A 24,010-nucleotide genomic window follows, 5' to 3' on the forward strand; every position below is an offset into this window, starting at 1 on the left:
ATAATCTTGAGGTTTAAATAATTTAACAGATCTAGAAACTTGAAAGGAAGAGTAGTAAATTTTGTTTATTCTTTAACTGCTCATATTTCTTCTGCATTTTAGTGGGAGTCAGCAATTGAATCTCTTAGATAATTTTAAACTTTATTTTTAGCAGAGACTTTTATAGTTTGCAAACATGTTATCAAAATTTATTTTGACTTAAGTTTCACACGATTCTTTACCCACTCCTGTTTTATAGATATTATTAGTACCTTTTGAGATTTTTTTATTATTTGGGTATAATATTTTGGACTCTCCCTCAACCCCCTTTCCCTTCTGCCCGGGGAGGGGGAGGTGAGGGGGAACCAATTGTGATGAATGATGTGCTTTTGGAATTGGAAATATCTGAAGTTGCCCTTACTTCTTCCTTACTTATTTATAAACACTTGGCTAGGCACAATATTCCAAGGACACTGTCCCTTTCCACAAACCTTGTCTTCCGATTTCCAGTGTTGCAAAGGAGAAATCTGATGACAAGCTATTCTTTTCCTGTGTTGGTCCTCACGTCTCAAGAACCTTGACATGATTTCTCTTTGTTTTTGGAGTTCAGCACTCGGCTGGCTTATGCCTCGTCCATGTCTGTCTTTTTGCCATAATTTTAACTGGCATTTGGTGAGTCTCTTCCGTTTGAAAATTCAAATTTGGCCATTAAGAGCACTTTAGTTTGACCCTGTGTGTTCCCTTGACATGCCCCATCCTTCGGTTTCTTTTCTTGTTCTGTTCTGTTTTGTTTTTTAGCACTTTCTTACTTTTGGGCATATCAAGAGGTTCCAGGGTCATCTTGTACATCTGCTGCCCCAGCGCTAGAATCATTTTTCCAATATGATTCCTTTGTTTGAAAATATTATTAGAAATCAAGATCTGGGCACTGGGTGAGAACACTGTAAGAGTGTGATTGCTTCAAGGCCCTCTTAGCAAACAGAGCTATGAAGTGTATACAAATATCCCTCCTTTTTTCTGAATCCATCTATCTGCCTCTGAAATAAACTGAACCCAAGCTCATCCTAATGTCTCTAATTCTAATGCAGTACCACATGGTTCATTCTCACATTTCTCTCTTGCTTCTCTGTAAATCCCACCTCCAACAGTGAAAAGTCTGGCCCCTAGCATTCATCATCCATTTTTAATCCACCCATGTTTAATCCAAGTCTACCTATGCAGCAATTTCAAATTTTTTAACCCATAACCCTAGAAAATCATTTTTCAATTATCACTGCATTTTTTTTTAAGATTTTATTTATTAATTTGAGACAGAGAGAATGAGATACAGAGAGCATGAGAGGGAGGAGGGTCAGAGGGAGAAGCAGACTCCCTGCTGAGCAGGGAGCCCGATGCGGGACTCGATCCCGGGACTCCAGGATCATGACCTGAGCCGAAGGCAGTCGCTTAACCAACTAAGCCACCCAGGCGCCCTATCACTGCAATTTTTAAAAAGAATTTTTAAAAATCCCTTTAGAAAAACTTTATCATTAGGATGTTACACTTAAATACTGAAACATCCTAACAATAAAATTTTAGATACTCTGCTTTCCCTAAAGAAAGGGTATTTGGTTTTAGAAAATAAAGGGTGACTAGATTTGGTTTCCCTTGAATAATAATATCAGCACTTTAGCTCAAGACAAACAATAATTGATAGAAATCATATAAATTACTGCAATTACCACAAATAATTGAAAGATCCACGATTTAAAGACCATGCCTTAACAAAATGGACAGCTTATGTGTCATTGACAATGTATTTTGAAAGATAACATCTTAATCATTATTACTACCTATTAAAAGTAGAACAACCACTTGGGAACATCTAGGAAACAACCGTTTTTCCCTTCTTTTGCTTTCTCATTGTATCACTGTGAGATGGACTGGGCAGTGAGTTGTATTGGAGATGACCATATGGGTGCCTGGGTGGTCTTTCTGTGTTATGGACTGAATGTTTGTGTCCCTCCAAAATTCATATGTTGAAGCCCTAACCCCAGTGTGATAGTATTTGGAGGTGCAGCTCTGGGAGTTAATCAGGTTTAGATTATAAGGGTGGGACCCTCATGATGGAATCAGTGCCCTTATATGAACAGGAAGAGAGAGAGAGAGATCTCTGTCTCCCTCCACAAGCATGCATGAGGAATGGCCACGGGAGCACACAGCGAGAAGGAGGTCATGTGCAATCCAGAAAGTGAATCTGCTGACATCTTAATCTTGGGTTTTCCAGGCTCCAGAACTGTGAGAAACAAATGTCTGTTGTTTATACCCCCGGGTCTATGGTATTTTGTTACAGCAGCATGAGCTGACTAAGACACTTGGTAATTCATGAGTTCTAGCTCTTTTGGTCACGTAGAAATTTTGGAGGTTAACAGTTGCTTTATATTATTCAGTTGCAACTACATATGTAAAACATATTTTCTTTACACTAAAAAATCATCATATATCATTTTGTTCTTTGGAGATTAAGATATTTAAACTATGAAAACATCATTAATCTGCAACAGGCTAGATCTGAAGAATTCCAAGTACAGTACCACATTATGGATTTTTTTTCTAGAGTTGAATGTGTGTCAAGCATCCCACAAAATAGTAAGTCCATATGAAAATATCATGCAAAGCAAGAACAATGAATGTTTTTGTCTTGATTGAATTAGCAGATTGCATTTTCTAGTATCTGACTCATATGACATTTGTGCAAGGTCAGTAACAGAAAGTTTAATAAGCTCCATCCTGATAATGTAGCTTTTCCAACACATGTGATACTTTAAGGTATTTAATATGATCAAATTTTTTAAGTCATGTTTTTAAAAATAACATTAAGTTATTTATTTCTGCAGACAGAAACTTGAAGCTTTATTTCCATGCACACTATGCTGTATTACAGAATGATATTATTATTTAGCAAGAATCATAGAAACTCTTTTGGAAAACTCATTGCATAAAACATGGTGGAGTGTAAGAGATATTTTAATGTAACTAAAGATAAAATCCAGGACCAAATGAATAGGATCATAGTATTTTTGCCTGTGAGTGATTTTGTGTAGAAGCAGAACAAATTGATTTTATTTTGTATTGTCACTATGACCAACACTAGCTGGATGATCAGGTGACAGCAAAGTTGATTTGTCATTTCTCCTTGACATAAAAGCCCTTCGATTATTTTACATTTTCTAGTTTTAGGCAGAAATGCATAATTATTTTGCCTCAAAAACATAAGATAGCATTTATAAATATAAAACTTGTACAAAATAAAACACATCTTACCATAAGTTCTAAAACTAGCTTTACCATACCTTAGCATTTCCCAATATCAATTAAGTAGACATGCTTAGGACAACTCTGCAAACTTCCTAATCAATTTTTTTTCTTCAGAAGTTATACAATTGCACAGAAAGAGTCAAAGGTATACCCCATAATGAGAAAACTTGGTTGTAATTATTATATTGATAATCCTCAAGGGGTTAAATTCTAGAATATGTCATTTTTGGCCACATATTTTAGAAATGCAATTTAAATGTTATTTCAATAAAATGTTTGCAAAACCTCAAAATCCTCCACAGAACTTCAGAAATTCATGGTACATACTTGGAAAACGACTTCTAAGATTCAGTCCAGATTCCTAATGCACTTCTCAAACTCATTCACATGCCAACCCTCACCTCCCAGTTAGTCTTATTTCCTGGGATCTTACCCTGAAAATATAGCCCTCTTTGGCCATGGCATTTTCTTGGACCCTCCATATTCTTTTCCACTTGTGTAGCTTTGTTCCCTTGCTTCTGTTTGCTAGAAATATGTTGTTCTTCTATAGTCTTATTGGTAAAAATTTAGGCTTATTTATTAAATTTTTGTCAAGTCTTAGGTTACAAGTTTGCTCTTTGGGGAAGTGTCTGATTTTCTCTGTCAGAGTCAGGTGGTTTTGCACTCAGTGCTCCTTTGGGATTGTGTGTCTCACTCCACTGCTGGAAAGAACCCATATTCTCTTTCCTCTCATGCCCAAAAGGGAGAAACCTCCTCTGCTTTCAACACACACAGAATAAATAGGACAGGTCTAGTGGTTCCAGGCCTTTACCAAGGAGAAGGTCTGGCTGGTCAGCTTGGTCAATCTGACACTCAACTACCTCTCAGCAGTAGACACGTTGGAAAATGATGTGCGTCTACTCTTTATCCTCATTCTTCCTGCCTCACGTCTATGAAGCAGGCCTGTAGTCTTTGCAGATGTGGGCACCTGGGGCCAGTTATATATCTGCTCAGCATGCGTTATACTGTGATGGACAAAATCTATTTTGAAGATGCCTCAGGCTTGAGCTGCTTACTGCAACATCGTTTACAAAAATCCCTACATCTTTGGGGTTATGATGTGCTTGCCTAGATTAATAAAATTGTATCTCATTTTTCATTTCCCTTGCCATTCTTTAATGTATATGCCAGGAGTCAAAAATCTAAAGGAAATAGAGTAATAGGATTCAGGCATATCAAATGTGTAACATGCATGCTACCATTCATCAAGATGTCAGTCTCCTCTGCTAAGCTGTGAGTTTCTTGAAGACTTGGAGGGTCTCTTGAGGCTCTGGTGACTTGTACAGGTACAAGCAGAAATACATGGGTGTATCTAATAAATGCATGATCAAAACAGATAGAGATTAACCCAGTCTCAGATAGGAAATGGATTGGAAGGGGGAAAGCAATGAGAGGGAAAGGGAAGCCTGGAAGTACACAAGTAGTGGTTAATAAATAGTAGTAGATTCAAGCTAGATTAGCCACTTTGAAGCCTGATTCTGATACTTTACTAGCTGTGGTATCTTGACAAAGTTATTATCTGTGCTCAGTATCTTCATCAATAAAATGGGAATAATAATAGTGTATACCACACCTTTCAGAGGATTAAATAAATGAGTCAGCACTTATAAAACCCTTAGAACAATGTGGGGCTTATATTAAGGATCATATAAATGTTTATTCAACCCATCAATTAATCAACCAATAGGACAGTTAGGGGATGTTGCAATGACACTGATGGCTTGAACCTAAATGGTGACACTAGAATGGGAGATTGGAGAAATTTTAGCAAATGGGCAGGGAAGCATTTGTTACTGAGCCTCCTTTAGAATTAAAGAAGAATTAAAGAATTAAAGAACTCTGGCTTTCTCTCCATGATGCTGATATGGTTATATGACCTTCTGTAAATCCAACCTTCCAAACGTCAGGTTAGGGGCTTATTTATTTTTTATGATGCTCAGAAAGGCAGATACCATTTGATGGGGTGTCTGTCCATTTTGGTCCTTCTTTTGGCCTCTTTTTCCTATAATGTTGTGGAAAACATGTGTAATCTCTGTGCCAAATTATTTACAAAGGAACTTGAGCCGATCATTTTAGAATACTTCAGAAAACATGACAAATATCTTCATGTCTGAAAGAAAATAATTTTAATGATATAGATATGAAACTATATAGTCCCCATGTTTCTGGCAGATAACAAATAAATCTAGTAACTATGATTTTGGATTAATACGGTAAAAAAAAATTAAGTTAACACGAGATTTTTGTTGTCCTAAGCCAGCGCACATATGGGGCCTTTATATCTTTTATAAATTGCAAAATGGCACCCTTTCTGGGAGGATGGGAGAAAGCAGCTCTTCTTCCTGCCTGACGTTGCTTGCCAAGCCAAGCTCCCCTTCACCCTGACATGGGGGACACATATGTAAGGCACAAAATGCCAACCATATCCTGAGGCCCTGCTAAGCCTTTATCAAAGAAAATGTGAGGGCGCCCGGGTGGCTCAGTCATTTAAGCATCTGCTTTTGGCTCAGGTCATGATCCCAGGGTCTTGGGATCGAGCCCTACATCGGGCTCCCTGCTCTGTGGGAAGCCTGCTTCTCCCTCTCCCACTCCCCCTGCTTGTGTTCCGCTCTCGTTATCTCTCTCTGTGTCAAATAAATAAATAAAAATCTTAAAAAAAAAAAAAAGCTGTGAAACTGTCCCTGACTAATATTACCTAACTTAGAGTTAAGTTTCAACATAATTTGAATCTGTTAATTAGATAATTGGTGACATTATTTTGATTTATTATGAAAAAAAAACCCCACAGAAATGGTAAGGTGAAGATAGGTTAGAAAACCGTTTGTTGGATATTCTCAATGTACCTGGCACTGAGCTAAGCATCTAAATTTGAAATTGAAAAGAATAAATCAGAGCTCAGACATTTATTTCCTAGTTTAAAAAAAAATTACAAAGAAAAACTCTTCTCCTTTATCTTAAATAATAACTGTGAAGACTAAATAAGGTAATATAGGTAAAACCATGTAAATCCTAAAGCATTTTTAATAAAAACATGTTAATCGTATATTTTTAATAATTCAGAAATTATTTTACATAAATATAAATAATAGCAATATTAATAAAAATAATAAATTTTGCTCAACAAGAAAAGAGATGGTTCACAGTCATGTTTGCTTTGAAAAATAATATAATTTAAGCCTAATTATTTTATTCCCTTTCAAAAGCCATGGTTCTTTAGATCAGATTAAGAACTCTAATTTTTTTAATTTGATTTTTTTCTTTTAAATCACAATTTAACACCTTGCTGTATGGACGTAAGTTCTTTACGTCTCCATTTACCTTAGAGTGAAAAGGAAATAACTAATTCATCTATGTCCCTTTCATCAAAACAATAATCTGATACTTTGTATTTGCATGTATTTTCACTTTGAAAGTGATATAAAAGTACTTTAAAATAAGTTTTAACAGACATGATAATCAGCCTCTACATATATATTAATATTGAGAAGATTTCTTCCCAGATAGCTACAGTTTGTAGATTCTCATAGTTAATTCACAATGTTTTAATTCAATCAACAGAAATAGTGCTTAATTAACATTTTGTTTCCTGATTTCCTGGTTACTATATAAATTCAGCCCCAGCTAAAAAAAAGTACACTGAATTTTGAATTGTGAACACACAATCAAAATACTTACTCATTTTGTGAGTTTGAGAATACTTATTGATGTAAATTATTCACAAATTTCATTGGCTTCAATGAGTAATTTTTCAATCTCTCATTTTTATTTCATATTTACATTTGTCCATTCCCATTTAGACCCAATATAATCTATTCAGGCTGTGTCTATAATGGTTCTTATTGTGCACTCTGTATGCAACATATTTCAACAGATTTTTCACACCAGAACTGAATTGTAAGCATGTAAAATTTTTGTGAACTGGGCTGTAAAATATCAGAAAACAATGCACTCTATCCAAGTTGACAGCTGATATCTGATCTGAAAATAGTGTATTTTCCTTCAAATGTCAGTATCCTGTCACTTTGCATTGCGTTGATATAAACAGCTATACAAGAGGAAAAGTTTCACTGTGAAAATCTTTGATAAATACAACAACTAAAAAACAAACTAAACAAAAATCAAAGCTTTTCCCATGTTTTTAATATTTGAAATTCTGCCTCACTACAGGAGTGTGATAATCTCTTGCAAATGTTTATAAAACGGTGTGTTAGTCTCTGATTGCTGCTCTAACAAACCATCCCAAATTTAGTGACTTAAAACAAGGCAAATTGGTCTGGAGATCAGAAGTCCAAAATGGGTCTCATTGGGCTACTAATCCAGTCAAAGTGTGCTGGCAAAGCTATGCTCCTTTTTGGAGGTTCTAGGGGAGTATAATAAAAAATACTAAGTCTCTGGTTCCTGGCACAGACCTTTAAAAACCTTTGGAATCTCTTGAGTGATGAGTGTCTTTGGTATGCTGAGATGACTCTTGGGTAAGGGATTCCTAAATAGCTTCAGGATGGTGGCTGGTCACCAGAAAGAACAAACCCTGGTAAAAGAGTTGGGATTTTTGGCTCCACCCCACCCCTGACCTCCACGGAGGAGTGAGGGGCTGGAGATTGAGTTCAATTGCTAATGGCCAATGATTTAACCAAGCATGCCTATGTAATGAAATCTCCATTATAAACCACTAAACTATGGAGCTTGGACAGTTTCTGGGTTGGTGAACGTATCAAGGTTCTGGGAGAGTAAAAGCTCTGCATGTCCCCCTGCCTCATAACTTGCCCTATGCGTCTCTTTCATTTGGCTGGTCTTGAGTTGTATCCTCTATAATCAAGTGGCCATAGTAAGTCACCTATTTTCCTGAATTTTGTGAGTAGGTCTAGCAAATTATTGAACCTGAAGGGTAACACCTGAATTTATAGTTAGCCAGGCAGAAATGTGAGCATCCTGGGCATTCCATTTGTGGCTGGTGTCTGAAGTGGGATGGTCCTGTGGAACTGAGCCCTTAATCTGTGGGATCTGTGCTAACTCTGGGAGTTAGTGTGAGAATTGAATTGAAATGTTGGACACCCAATTAATGTTGGACAATTGGGGAATTGGTGTTGATGCCATAGAGATTGGTGAAGGCACCATGTATTTGGTATTGGGAAACAAACTTCTCAGGGAGAATCCATTTTCTTGCCTTTTCCAATATTTTAAGGCTTCCTGCTTTCCTTGCCTCATGGCCCCTTCCATCTTCAAAGCAAGGAATGGCTGGTTTGGTCTGTCTAACATCACATCACGTTGACACAGCCTTTTCTGCCACTTCTTCCACATTTAAAGGACCTTTGTGATTACCTTAGCCCACTGGATAATCCAGAGTAATCTTATTTTAAGATCGGTTGTTTGGGGGCACCTGGGTAGCTGAAGCAGTTAAGCATCTGCCTTCAGCTCAGGTCATGATCTCAGGGTCCTGGGATTGAGCTCCACGTTGGACTCCCCACTTAGTGGGAGCCTGCTTCTCCCTCTCCTCCCCGCTTGTGCTCCCTCTTGCTATTTCTGTCACTATCTGTCTCTTTCTCAAATAAATAAATAAAATCTTTAAAAAAAAATCAGTTGTTTGGCAACTGTCATTCCATCTGCCCCTCTAATTTTCTCTTGCCATATAATGTAACACATTCACTGGTTTGAAAGAATTAAGATGTGGATATCTTGGGAGGGGGCTTGAGGGGACACTATTGTATTTACTACAAATACAGTATATGTACAGTAAATGTGGTAGCAGGAAGTACACTCTTCCACAAGAGAAATCACTCAACCTAAAAATGTAATGCATCACATAAATGCTAGGAGGTTATCCAAATGATTCTGTGATGCTGGAACTTTGATATATAAAATGAATACCTGAATATATGAAAAAGAAAGAATATCAGGTAAAAGAAGACATGGTTTTAGAGCTTGTTCTGCTCTGCTCTAGTGACCTTGGCCAAATCATGTCAACACTTTGAGTGCCCTCATCAATGGGTGTCAAACACCAGTCATCAATTCAAAGAGCTATTGAGAGAAGAAAGTGAAATAATGTATGTGAAAACAAACAGGAAATCATATAGTGCTACTCATACATTATGTTCTATAAACATGCCATTGGCTTGAGTTTAGCAAACTTGGAAAATGAGATTATTGTTTATTATAATACTCCTTCCTATTTATAATGCTGTTCAAACTTGCAGGACCAGTAATCGTGAGGACACACTCCTCAAAACCAAATTTCCTCTGCCCCTGCCGTATATCCTCTGCCCTCTATCTACTCTTCACCCTCTCACCGCCCTCCTGCCCCCCTCGGGTTTGGGAGAAACAATCAAAAGAAGGAAAATTTTGGAAAATGGCAGAGGTATGAAAATAAGGGAAAGTTTTGGAGTCACTATTTTTTTCCCATTGGGAGGGGAAAAAGTAATGAAAACTTAGTAAGAGTCTTTAAGAAATTGAAGCCTTAGAACACAAAGAATGGTGACAGAATAAGACACAAGCTTAAGGATAAGGGATTTAGTTCAGGCCTCAAAAATAACTTCCCAAACTCAAAGTCATGGGATGCTAAAGGAAGTTTTATATTTTCCTGCTTTAGAGATCTTTTGAAGAAAGAAAATGAAAGTATTCTCTCACATTCTGTGAGCTGTAAAGGACTTGAAGTGTCTCTGACTTCATTTTAAAGGTAACAAAAGTTGTTCCTTATGGAAGTAACATTTTCAGTACCAAAATGTATTTGTTCCTTTTCAGAATGATTTCAGCTATACTTAAAATTTGATGTTTCCAAGTAAACTTTAGAACCTGTTTGTCAACCTCCCTGGCAAAGTCTCTTGAGATTGTGGTTAGAATTATTTTGAATTTAAAGATTATGTGTGAGACAAGTAAATCTTTTCTGTATTGACTTTTGCAACCTGGCAATTCGCCCAGCTCTTCACTTACTGAAGGGACATTAAAGAGAAGCCAAATAACACTTATATTTTGCTGCATAAATTCATATATAACTTCAGGGTTAGTCCTCAATGACATGTCTTTTCTTTTTTTTTTTAAGATTTTATTTATTTATTTGAGAGACAGAAAGAGAGAGAGCAAGCACGAGCAAGGGTGGGGAGCAGAGGGAGAAGCAGACTCCCCACTGAGCAGGGAGCCCAATACGGGACTGGATCCCAGGACCCTGGGATCAGGACCTGAGCAGAAGGCCGATGCTTAACCAACTGAGCCACCCAGGCACCCCATGACATGTCTTTTTAATGGGTATTGTGAATATTTTGCTTTTTCATTTTTATGAAATATAAACATATACTATAAACGGTAAATAAAACACATATAGACAAAGTAATGATAAACTAAAATGAACAAGATATAGTATACTGCTCACACTCAAGCAAATGCCCTCAAGTCCCTCCTCCAAAACGATTTCTGCTACAAAGTTTAAAATAACCCCCTCCCTATCTAGAGGGGCCACTGTCTTAACTTTTGTGATAATCAGTTCCTAGCTTTTCTTTATAATTTTACCATATAATTATGTACCTGTAAACCACAGAATTTAGATTTGTCTGCTTTTGAATTTTGTATTAATAGAATAATGTGGTCTTTCTTGTTTCTTGTTTCTTTATTCAAAATTATGTTGGTGAGATCCATGCTGTGTGGTTATACCACTATTTATTATTTATTTCACTGTGCTCACTTTTGTTGACAGTAATACTATGGACATTCATGGATATGTTTTCCAAAGCACATGTGAAAGCCTCCTTGGACAGATGTCTAGAAGTGAATTTTCTGGGTTATACATATGTATATTTTTCAATTTCATTCTGTGACACAGACTATTTTCTAGAATGTTCTGCCAGTATACATCACCACCATAGTGGAGGAGAGCTGGATTGTTCCATATTCTCACCAACACTTGATATTGCCAGCTATTTCAACTTCAGTTGATAAGTGTGCACTCCCATCATGATTTTAATTTGCAATGATATGAGCAAGAGCATTAAGCTATTTTTCATATTCTTCTCGCCAATTTAGAAATCCACTTTTGTGAAGGTCTTTTTCCTCTTAGAGCTGCATTTTCGATTGTTTTCTTTCTCCTTTTTTCATTTGAAGGAGTTTTATTATACTGATTCTAATCCTTTATTTAAATGTCTTGTATTCTGTTGGTTTTTGCACTCCTCCTTTGCTGTCTTTGATTAAAAGACAATTTGTCTTACATAGATTTATCAATTTTCTTTTATTGCTATTGTTATTTGTGTCTTGTTTAAGAACTCATTTACTATCTTGAGATCTTGAATATATAATTCTATAATATCTTCTAAAAGCTTCATACTTTTTTTCCATAATTTAACTTATCTGGAATAGATTTTTTGTAAAGTGTGAGACAGGAACCAGTTTAATTTTGCAAATGGCACTCAATTCCTCAGTGCCATTTATTGGAATATTCACATTTTCCATTGATCTACCTTGTCCCTCTGTCATATATCAAAATTCCATATATGTATGCCTTTTTCTTGGTTTTCTTATGCTTTTGTGCCATATTTTCTATTCCTACTTCTGTTACATAATCCCTATATGATTAGAACTTCATAATAAAAATGTCAGAATGTCTTGAGACTAAGTCTTCTCAACTTGATTTTCTTTCTCTTTAAAATATTTTTATTATTATTTTTCCATTTTAATTTAAAAACTACTTTGTCAAATTCCACCAGAGAAAAAAATGGTGGCATTGAATATTGAAATAAATTTGATGGAGATTTGGTATATTTATAATGTTTTTTGCCTTACATCCAGGAATGTGATATTTCTCCACTTATTTGTGTAAGTGTGTTGTAATGAAGTTTCATGTGTTTCAATAGAGTTCACAGGTTTTGTTAGATTGATTTCCATATAATTTATGGGTTAAATACTATTATAAATAATATAGTTTTTGTATTTCTAAGTGTAAATTGTGATATAGAGAAATACAATTGAATTCTGCTTCACTGTCATTAGCCCTAACACTATGTTCTCTTTGATTTTTTACTTTCTTTCAAGTTCCTGAAATAGCAGTGAAGAAGCATGTGATTATAATTATAAATTTCTCTTTTTAACTATCAAAATTTGTCGGGTTCAAATAAATTCATTTATTACATCTTTTTAACAGTTTCTTAAAAATTCATTTATTCCTATTGGAACATTTATAATTCGACTGCTATTCCTTTGCCATTTACAATTAAACAAGTAAAATTAACTTCACAATTTTCTATACATTTTTTAAAGAATGCCATATCACTAGCCTCCTCCTGAATAGGACACATTAATCCACCCAATTCTCTACATTAGAATAACATATTTTATTTTACTAGAACATAATATTTACAGAAATTTTCCTACACTGTGATGGGAGAAAAAAAATAAACAGCCAGACATGCCACACCTTTTTGATGATTTCACAACAGTCAAGTTGATATTTTCGCCTCTCCTTCTGTATTACAACAGTGAACCAAGATAAAGAGTGGACAAGCTCATCCGCATTTACTCATCAAAGGACTGAAAATATCTGGCCTTTTAATTCTTCCTATGTCTCACATCTCAACAGTGTGAACAGAGGAAGGAAGATGGTGAAAATTTGAAGATTGGATCACAATGAAATATTATTCACACCATCTAAGCAGTTCACACTGCAGTGATTTGAAGGGTGGCCTTCGTTGGCCCTCCACTGCTGTATTGTTTCTTTTGTTGGTGGATAATGAGGACGGGGAGCACTTGGTAGATCCAAAGCAGAACCTTCCAGCTCGATAGTGCTGGCATCCACTTGAATTTCGGTTAATCAAAACTTGTCTACATTTAAATGATAAATTTTGGTTTAGCCTATAAAACACTGAACAAAGTGTGTTTACCACAGAAGAAAAGAGTTGAAGTTGCAGACCCTAGGAGGAAGCTTCTCTGGATCAATTTCAGGACTGAAAAGGAGGGGAGGTGAGGATGTATGGGAACTCCAACACAGGTAAGCCACATTTTCGGGAAGCAGCCAATTTATGTGATGCGGAGGATAAGGAGACTTTGTTATGCAGACAAACCTACAGCTTCATATACCTGCTGGATAGGGAAAAGGGAAAGTTTAAAGGATTCATGCACCAAATCCTTCATCTTAAGGAAAATTGCTGCCAGCATGAAACACAACCATAGACCTTTTCCCCAGAAACTCCTATAAATAGGTGGTTCAGAAATAACTCTTCTTCTTCAAAGATGGGGAATCAAAAATAAAACAGCACAGGACATATTCAAATGAATCGAGAAGCTGGAGAGCAGAAGAAAAATACCAGAAAAAATGTCACGAAGAAGAAAATTGTGACCTAATATTTTTTTCAATGAATTAAAACAACAACAACAACAACAATACAAAAACCCTTAGTGAGTCAACTGCCTCTATAAAGTGAAAGTATAAATAAAATTTACAAGAGCTCAAAGAAGAAATAGTGGAATAATTGGCAGAAATGAAATGCTAACTGGAAGAGGTCAGGAAATATGTGGTGGGGAAAACTTAAACATAAAGAAACATGGATGAGCATAGAAAGAACTCAGACCAAAAAAAATCACTGTAGAATACAGATTTAGGACTATAGAGAATAGAAATGGGAAAACCTGGAAAAATAAAATAGAAATGACTAAAACTTTAATCTGAGTTAGAGAGATAATTATAGAAACAGGATAACAAAGGAGATGTAATATAACAGACCCACAGAACATACAATTGAAGAAAAGTTTCTTAAATTTGAAAAAAAAAAAAAAAAACAACTTTTTAGGGGAAAAATTTCTAGCTATCAGAAATTTTAAGTGAATTATTTAAGCATTTAAGCAAAAAGAATAAAATGACTTATAAGGAAAAATATATATATGAAGACTTTCACAGAAATATATTAGAGCAAAATATACACAATCCCCAGGGGAAAGAGGGACTCAAGAATTTTATATAACATGAAGTCTGTAATGCAAATGTAAAAGCTGTATACACTTGTAAACATTCACACATGAGAAATATATTTCTTGATCCCCTTTTGGGGAATCTACTGAGGACAACCTTCAGCCAAACTAAAGATGACTGAACATTACAGAGAGGGGCTTGGCTGTGAACAATGACTCTACTTAAATGTAGAAGCAAGACCAAAATGAAAGGGAAGATTATGGTGACAAAACAGGAAGTAGGCATATTAAATTTTGACTTCTTTGAAAAGAGTTCATTAAATATAGGTATGAAGGAAAATGGAAAAGAAGGTGAGAGGTGGTACACATGTAATAATTTCCTCAGCTTTAGTAGTTGCACAGGTAAAAAGACACCAGGTAAATTATGTTTAACAATACAACTGTGAATGCTAAGAAATATTTTTTAAAAAATCAACAGAAACCAAATGGCTCTAGGTTTCTGACACATAAGTTTCCAGCAAGGTCCCATGGTGGAATTAGCAGTGAAACTTTGCAGTAACAGGCAAGTGGTGCAGTGTTGGAGATGGGCTAAGGCACATGGGCTTGTGCCTAGGTACAGCAGCAGCTAGAGCAAGAGGCAGGTGAGTTTAAAGATATGTAGTTATGTGAGAGGTGCCTGATACTTGAAAAAAATAATAAAAAATATATAACATAAAATATTATAATTATGATAAAATCTACCTGTTACATAAATAAATGAAACGGTGTGAACTCACCTCTTGAAAACTTTTTCAATTGCCCAGAATATAAAATTATATACTGTGTGTCAAAAAACTAAATCTAAAACAAAGTGATTCAAAATATTTGAAAATTAAAGATGGGGCAATGATAAAACAGATAAATTCAAATAATAATGCAGGGAGTCACAATATCACTATAAGAAATTTGAACACTATATAAAAATCATAAGAAGGACATTTTATAACAATGACATGTGGAATCCATAATGAAGATATAATTATATCTTTTATTATTTTTATACACCAAATAACTTAGTGGCAATATCCATAAGGCAGAAATTACAGGAGATTTAAGGACAAATTGCAAAATATTAAAATACATGATTTTAATTCACCTACCTTATGCTATGATACATCAAGTAGATGAAAATATGGGTAGGAATAAAAGAACTGAATAGCATAATTATTAAGGTGGGCCTGTTTGAGATGTATATATGATAAATGACAGGCTGAAAAATGGTTCCCAAAAGATATTCATACCAAATCTCTGCTAATGTTACTTTATTTAGAAAAACACACAGAGCATAAGGCCATGTGAAGATGAAGGCAGATACTCTGTGATGAAGCTATAAGCCAAGGAATGTCAACGGTTACTGGCAATGACAAGAGAATAAATTTCTGTTGCTCTAAGCCACCAAGTATGTGGTAATTTGCCACAACAAACTTAGAAAAATGTGTGTGTGTGTATCCCTCTTTTTTTATCTATATTCATATCTGCTTTTACCCATTTTTATGTGAAAGTAGATATTACAATATTTTTTCTAGGTAATCATAGATATTTTTATAAAAATAGAACATTGTTTCAGCTACAAAGAAAATCCTGGCAAATAACAGCCTCAGGAAAGTAAGTAAATATGACCATATACATATAGGATGTCAACTTCCTGCATAACAGAAGTATTAAAAATTAAACTATGATGATACATTATTTTGTATCTTCAGATTGACAAGAATGATGGCAATTTCTATTCTCTCCTCCATCTACTGCCTATCCTTTTCTGTGGTGCTCCGTATCCCTGGAGCATGATCTGTAGCATACATTACTCAGTCATCTTTTGCATAAGGCTTTAGTTGGATTTAGCCACCAGCAAGTACTGACAGAAGATTGGAGGGCTAGAGGAGAGAGTTGTTGAGGCATTTTTTTGCTTCTTCCTCCCTGCATTGTTACATTGATTCTGTGGCGGTGGTTCCTAAAATTAGGATTCATATGGTGATCCTTCTTCCATGGCTTCTACTTTATTTTTTTTTAAAGATTTTATTTATTTATTTGAGAGAGAGAAACCACGAGCAGTGGGAGGGGCAGAGGGAGTAGCAGACTCCCTGTTGAGCAGGAGCCTGATGCGGGGCTCAATCCCAGAGCTCTGGGATCATGACCTGAGCCAAGACCATAACCTGAGCGAAAGACAGACACTTAACCGACTGAGCCACCCAGATGCCTTCCTTGGCTTCTACTTTCAAAGGATTCCTAGAACCATATGTCTTTTGAAATAATCTCATTTTAATAGAAATTATCTTTACTAAAATACAAAAAGATGAAGAGTAAAAAACTAGAACAGACAGCACAAGAGCCGTGGGAAAATATAAAGTGGTCTAACATAGGTGTAATTGAAATCCCAGAAAGAAAAGAGAAAGATACTTAAAGAGGAAATGGCTAAGAAATTTTCAAAATTAAGAAAGACAACAAACCACAGATTCAAGAATTTCAGAGAACTTGAAGCGTGAATAAAATATAAAACACCAAATTTTTAAAAATACAGTAGATCAGCCAAAGAGAGAAAGAAAAGCTGGGGAAAGAGTTTCTTTGGGAAATGAAGGTATTCATTCCCTGTGTATGCCACACACCGGTACAGGGCAAGACACTTGCTCAGAAAGGATGTGAGAAGACCACAGGCTTTCACTTCTGGCTGATCTCTTGGGTCAGTGCAAAAAGGAAGTAAAGACTGAGTTGGAATTATAAATGTCTGGGCTAAGTGTTAAAATGGTGTTCCAGCTCAAAGCCAATCTGCAAAGACTGGGAGACTTTTTTTGTTTTTGTTTGTTTCATTGTGTTTCTTTGTATGCATGTGTGTGTGTGTGTGTGCGCACACACACATGGTGTGTTGTAGCTCCTAGCTTTCGAGGAAATCTCTGTCAAAACATTAGCTGAAAACAAGCGAAAGGGGGAAAGAATACAGTGACTACACACAAGTAGGAGAAAAGTCTGCAAAGATGGTTCGGAAAACCATTGAAATAAACGAATGTAATGGAAAAGCAATGAAACAAACGAATAACTGCCTTCAACGAGCAAGAATGGCAAACCCAGGGGGATGGGAAAAACCTGATTTCCAGAGTTAACACATAATAATATTTAAATATCTAGTTTTCAATTAAAAATCATAAGGCATACAAAGAAGCCGGAAAGTATGGCCCAAAGAAAACTATAGTAATCACAACAGTAAGGTTTTGAGTGGGATAGTTAAAACAATGTAACAGAATGAAGAATCCACTAATAGACCTATAGAAATATTATCAATTGATTTTACAAAGGGGCAATGGCTATTCAATATGAAAAAGATAGTGTTTTCAACAAATGGGATGGAAGGATTGATCTTACCTTATATTAGAGTTTCATGAGGACACATCACCAAAGTAGTTTCATGAATAGCACACATACACATGAAAAGATGCTTAACATTGTTTATTAGTTATTGTTAAAACATGAATTATAAACACAAGGACATATTACTCACCATCCACTGCAATGGCTAAAAATGAAACAAAAACAAAACAAAACCCTGACAATGCAAGTGCTAATGAATATGTAGAGCAAAACGAAATCAGTTATATTTCCAGTAGGAATGCAAAATACTACAGCCATGTTTCTTATAAAGTTGGTCATATACTTACTACGGAACCCAGCAATCCCTCCCTAGAAATTTAGTCAAGATAAATGAAAACTTATGTTTACACAAACACCAGTACATGACCAGCAGCTTTATACATAATAGTCAAAACCTAGACAAAATTCTAAATGATGTCCTATAACCTGTGAATGTATTAAAAAAATTGTGGTATCTCCATACAGTGGAATACTACTCAGCAATAAATGGTCTGAACTTCTGACACATGCAAAAACATGGATAATTCTTCAAAGCATTATATGAGGGGAAAGAAGCCTTTCACAAAAGCCTACATACTGTCTGACTCAATTTATATGACATTTTGGGAACTCCAGTTTGTAAGGAGAGAAATTGGGTTGGTGGTTGCCCGCGCCAACGGATGAGGGAAGAGATTTGACAGCACGTAGATATGAAGGAACTTTTTGGTGTGATGGAAACATTCAATATCTTGATGGTAGTGGTGGTTATTGGTCAAACTATGTATTTTTAAAGGGTGAATTTTATATGTAAATCAAACCTTAATAACTTGACAAGAAAAAAATTTAAGTAAAAAATATATATCAAGCTGCTCTGAATATCCTAAAAAGAAAGAGTATTCTCTTGGAACTAAAAAAGCACGATTGTAGAAATTTTAAAAAACAGGATGGAAATTGCATTTGTAATTAGATAAACTAGAAACAATTAATTCTCTCAAAAAACATTGGCAAACACAGAGATGACTATTATGTGATAAAATCTAAGAAAGAATAAGAAAAAAAAAGATATTTAAGACAAGTGTAGTAGGAGTTTTAGAAGGAAAAAAAGAAAGAGGATAAGAGAGAAGAAATACGGCAAATACCTAAATTTTTCAAATAAAAAAGGCACAAGCACAGGTTTGTTTTATTTGGGGAAAGAATTTACGTAATGTTTATCTATGACTTCAGAAAAATACATGTTCAAATATGTAATGAAATTAAAAATAATTACTGGTAACATATCATCGAAATGAAAAGTAAACAAAAACTTGGTCAATATTATAAAATAAGAAAAGTAAATGAAGGCAAATATAAGAAAGTATAATAAACACAAGGCATTAAAGTCAAATGGGTAAGACAAGCATATCAGTGATCAACATATATTTGCTGAAATTAAATTCTGGGAGAGATACCATTAAGACGATGCAGAAAGATTGAATATTAAGTAACAGTAAGAAATGTTCATGTGTTTGTAGTATGATACACTGCTACTCACATAAGTAGAAACATTAAAATGAATATAGAGGACTAAAGAATGCACTATCACTTGGTTTCTTTTAAGCAAAAAAGGCATGTTTTTCAAATAACTGTATATTATTTAGAAAAAGAGCCAGGTAGTAGCACATAAAAAAAGTTTAAATGACAAAAGGAAAATAGATATTTTAGAGACTCCAAATCTGACCACAATGCAGTACAAATAGCAAAAACACATAATAACAAATAAATAAAGGCCACAATAATCTAACAAAAAGGAATTTTCCTTTATTCAATTCTTGGGTCAAAGAGTAAACCAAGATTGAAATGTCAGCATTTAGAAATGATCTCTAATGTGAAAAACTTGAAAACAACCTCCAAAGGCCTAAACACTTTTGTTAATTAAAAAAAATTATTGAACATAAATGTTATGCAAATTACTTCTAAAATTATGCTCTTTTGAATATTCAAGGCTATGCTTTTCTGTTACTTTCTGGTTCAGAATTTTTTATAGTCCCCATGCTGTTACCTTTTTCTGTTTGGATTAGTTTTCTTTGACTAAAAAGGAAGCTGGGCCTGAGGTTTTCTGAAAGACAAGATTTAAGGATTGTTCCAACTGGCCTTCTCAAAACTAGACACAGAATTGAAGTTGATGACTATAACCCCAACTTAATTTCTTGTATGCAGCTGACATTTATCCAGATTGGGTCTGTTTGGACTTCATTGGGTTCTTTGGCTCCGGTGTTATGGATCTTCCCCTTATTCTTGAGAGGTAGGATATAGAGTTCTCCACTCCAGAAATTTGCACATAATGGATGTATAACCACAGGCCTGCACTCCTCACCAGGCTTGTCCTATCTCCAGTTGTGCACATTATGCTTTTTCTTTTGAAAATATGCATTCAACCATGTTTTCTTTTGTATTTTTGTCTCTGAATAGGTTTGAAGGTAGAAACGAAAGGGCCTCAGTTCTTGCTAATTCCCTATATAGATTCCATTCAAAGAGGGCAGGTGCTGAGTTTCCTGGATAGCACAGACCCTATGACCTGAATCATGGGCAGAGAGTGATCTGATGGGAAGCAGTTTTTGCATCTTCTTTGTGTCCATCTATGCCTAGTGTTTGGTTTTGCTCAAGGAATATGCATGGTGAAGAGGTTTTATTTTTTGTTTTATTTTATATCAAGGCTTTGGCAATGTGACAAAGGCCATTTCCTGGGCATTTGAAAATGGCTGGAATTTGTAGGAGGATTTTATGTCGTTGATATTTTGCTAGCCTGATAACATCATTTCCCCATTTTTTTCTAGGTCCCAGTGATAGTCATTAATTTAATCATTAATAAAATTTTATTATGTCTAGAATCATCTCCCTAAGGTAAATCTCAAGAAATAGAACTAATTGTTCAAAGATATTTTTAAAATTTTTGATACACATGGCCATAATAACACCAACTGCCCATGTCAATTTCTATTCTCTCCCAAAATATTTAGAATTGTTAATTTCAATAGCATATATTCATTTTTTAAAAAAATAGACATTCTATTACACAAAATAGTATCTCGCTCTGTAGAGTCTACTCATTTTTCATTAAAAACATACGAATTAACCAGTTTCTACCCAGTTTTCTAGTCAGCAATTGCAAATTCCATAGCCTATAGCTGTGAGACAGATAACATAAATGAGCAAAACAGTTAAGGGAATTCTGGGTACTATAGTAAAATAGAGACTTTTATCACCTTTGTAAAACAGGGATAGTTGCTACTCAACTCCAGCCGATGGTGCCATAAAACAATGAGGTCTAGTTTTGTGAAATCTTCCAAGGGAAACTAGAAATCCAGAAAAGGAAATGAAATCTTCTGAAGCTTAAATACCAGACTCTAAGTGAATTTTTAAGAAATATTTTATAGACCAAGACAAAAACATTTTGGATAAGATTTGGCCTATAGTCCAGAAGATTAGAACTATCATAGATAGTCTGTGCCAAATATCTATTAAATTGATAATGAGAAGACTTACACATATGAACCTAATTATCTTAACTACATAGAAATATATTTGTTGAATTGTTTTTGGCTTTCTACCATCAGATTTTACAGAGAATTGACATTTGCAAAGTGCATTTAAGAGATTCTTTACATCTTCTACCAATCTGCTTAAGACCTAACAGAAAAAGTACATGAACATATCAATAGATGTAGAAAACATATCAGGCAAAAGTCATTATCAGTTCATGATACAAACTGTTAGCAAACTAGGAATGACAGAAGACATTGTCAGTCTGAATAAGGACATCTACAAAAAATCTACAGGTAGCATTAGGCTTCCTTTTGAAAAGCTGAATTCTTTCCCCTCAGAATCAGGAAAAAAGTCAAGAAGGTCCATTTTCACCACTCTTATTTAACATTTTACTAGAAGTTTTAGCCAATGAAATAAAGTAAGGAAAAGAAATAACCGCCATACAAATTAGAAATGAAGTTGTTCCTATTTGCAAGCAACATGATTGTCTATGCAATAAACCCCATCAAATCTACAAAAAGAAGCCTATTTGAACTAGTAAGGGAGGTTAGAAAAGTTGCAAGGTACAAAGTCAAATTACAAAAATCAACTGTATATCTATAAACTAGCAACAATTGTAAACCTAACCCTGAAAAAGCACCTTTTACAATAGCCCCTCCTTCAAAAAACAAACAAACAAAAATACATATAAATCTAACAAAATATGTATGGGATTTATATGGTGCAAAACATTGATTAAAAACATCAAAGAAGACCTAAATAAATGGAGGGAATACTGTGTTCATTATTGGGATAATCAATATAGTTAATATCTCCTCAATTTAAGTATAGACAATACATTCCAAATCAAAATTCTGGTAGGAGATTTATATATATAGATAAGCTGACCCCATGATTTATATGAAAAGGCAAAAAAAAAAAAAAAGAAAGAAAGAACACTAGAATACTCAAAGGAAATGGAAAAAGAAAAAAATGGGGGGACTCCCACAACCAAAATTTAAGAGTTACCATAAAGTTCCAGTAATCAAGGGGGTGATGTTGATTAAAAATAAAGTCACCTTGATCAAAGAAGAGAATAGAAATTTTAGAAATAGACCTATACAAATATGATCAACTGATATTTTTTAACAAAGCAAATTCAAGGGCAAATCAATGGAGGTATGAAAGTTTTTTCAACAAATGGTGCAGTCACAGTTGGATATTCAGATGCAAAAATTGAACATAGACTTATACTTCACAGTGTATATAAAAATTTAGTCACAACTGGTGATTGACTTAAATGTAAAAGATATATAAAGTTCATAAAACATCTGGGAGAAAAATCTTTGGAAATTTAGGATAGTCAAAAATTCAATAATACCTAATTCCATAAAAGTAAAAAAGGACAAATTGGATTTCATTAAAATTAAAATAATTTTTCTTTGCTAAAGGCATTGTTATGAAAACCAAGAGCCAACCCTCTCACCAACTGGGAAAAAGTATTTGCAAAAATTATATATTTGATGGAGTGCTCAGATGGCTTAGTTGGTTAAGTGTTGGACTCTTAGTTTCCACTCAGGTCATGACCTCCAGGTCTTGAGATTGAGCCAGGAATTGGGCTCCCCACTCAGCTGGGAGTCTGTTTCTCTCCCTCTCCTTTTGACCCTCCCCCCAACTCTATCTCTTTCTCTCAAATAAATAAATGATTTAAAAAATAATATATTTGAAGCAAGTAACTGCTTGCTGGATGTAGCCACGGGTCATGTGACCAGAAGGGTTCCCACAGACATTGTTCCTCCTCAGCAGGTCCTCAGTGCCCTGCCCTACCCTGGCCATGGGTGCTGCTACAGCAGCCAGAACAAGGACTCGAACCAGGACTGAGAGGAACAGAAGCTGCTGCTGGACCCTAGCAGACCCCCACCAAAGCTCTCAATGGAGTGAGCCCAACTACCATAGCCTGCCTCCCACTCACACAGATGAGCGGGCCCTGCTCTCCTCCAGCCTTGCTAAGACAGCCAGCAACATCACTGGTGCGTCTGCAGCTGCAGACTCCCAGGGCACGGAGCAGCATGAGCACATGGACTGGGCAAGGCAGTACAGCACCCGCTCGGCTGTGCTGAGCAGCAGCCTGATCTACTGGAAGAAGCTGCCCCCGCTGCCATCTCTCGCCAGCCAGCCCCACCAAGTGCTGGCCAGCAAGCCCATCCCCCTCTCCAACTTACAGCATGTCTCCAGGATAGCTGCTTATGCCACAGTGTACTTTCTCAGATCTGAGTGGATGCAAAAGAGGAGCTGGTTGTACAGTTTGGGATCCCATGAAAAGAGGGATCCTTGCACAGCTCTTCTTCTCCTCTCTTCACCCCGACTCCACCTTGCCTCCTCTAACCCCCAGCCTCACCACGGCTCACACAGAACCCTAACCTGCTACTAATCACGGAGAAGAGTATGAAGGAAGAGAAGAGTGAGGCTGGAAGCCTGAGCAAATGAAGATGGAGCAAGGGAGGGCAGAACCATTTGGGACTGGCCTTCAAAGCCCTGGCCAGGGATGGGGTGGGGGTCAAAAGGTTAGGGTCTAGTAGGTCTTCACTGGGAAGTTGGAGGTACCACTGTGAGGGTGATCCCTAGGGGGCCTGTGGGAGCCCCCTTCCCACCCTTTCTCTTGGCCTCAACTCCTGTCCCCCTCTCTCCTACTTGGTGCTCACATGCACCTCACTAGGGTTTGTGACCAGTCTGGATGAGCTTGATTTTGAATGAATTGAGTTTGTATTTCTAGCACCCTGGGTTTTTACATGTTTGGCGTTTGGGGGTTTTGTTTTGGTTTGTTGTCCTTGATAAAGGAAGTGTATATATCTGAAAAAAATAAAATAAAATAAAAAATAAAAAAATTTATATTTGACAAAGGACTTCCATCCATAATATATTAAAAATGCTCTGAAAA

The 24,010-nt window shown here is 35.7% G+C and overlaps 1 pseudogene; it reads left to right on the forward strand.

Moving 5' to 3' along the window:
- The first annotated feature begins 14,405 nt into the window (after positions 1-14,405).
- On the forward strand, positions 14,406-23,391 carry LOC118015376 (annotated as a pseudogene).
- The last annotated feature ends 619 nt before the right edge of the window (positions 23,392-24,010 follow it).

Source organism: Mirounga leonina, unplaced genomic scaffold, assembly GCF_011800145.1.
Source record: "Mirounga leonina isolate KUSES-001 unplaced genomic scaffold, KU_Mleo_1.0 Mir_165, whole genome shotgun sequence".
NCBI lineage: Eukaryota > Metazoa > Chordata > Mammalia > Carnivora > Phocidae > Mirounga > Mirounga leonina.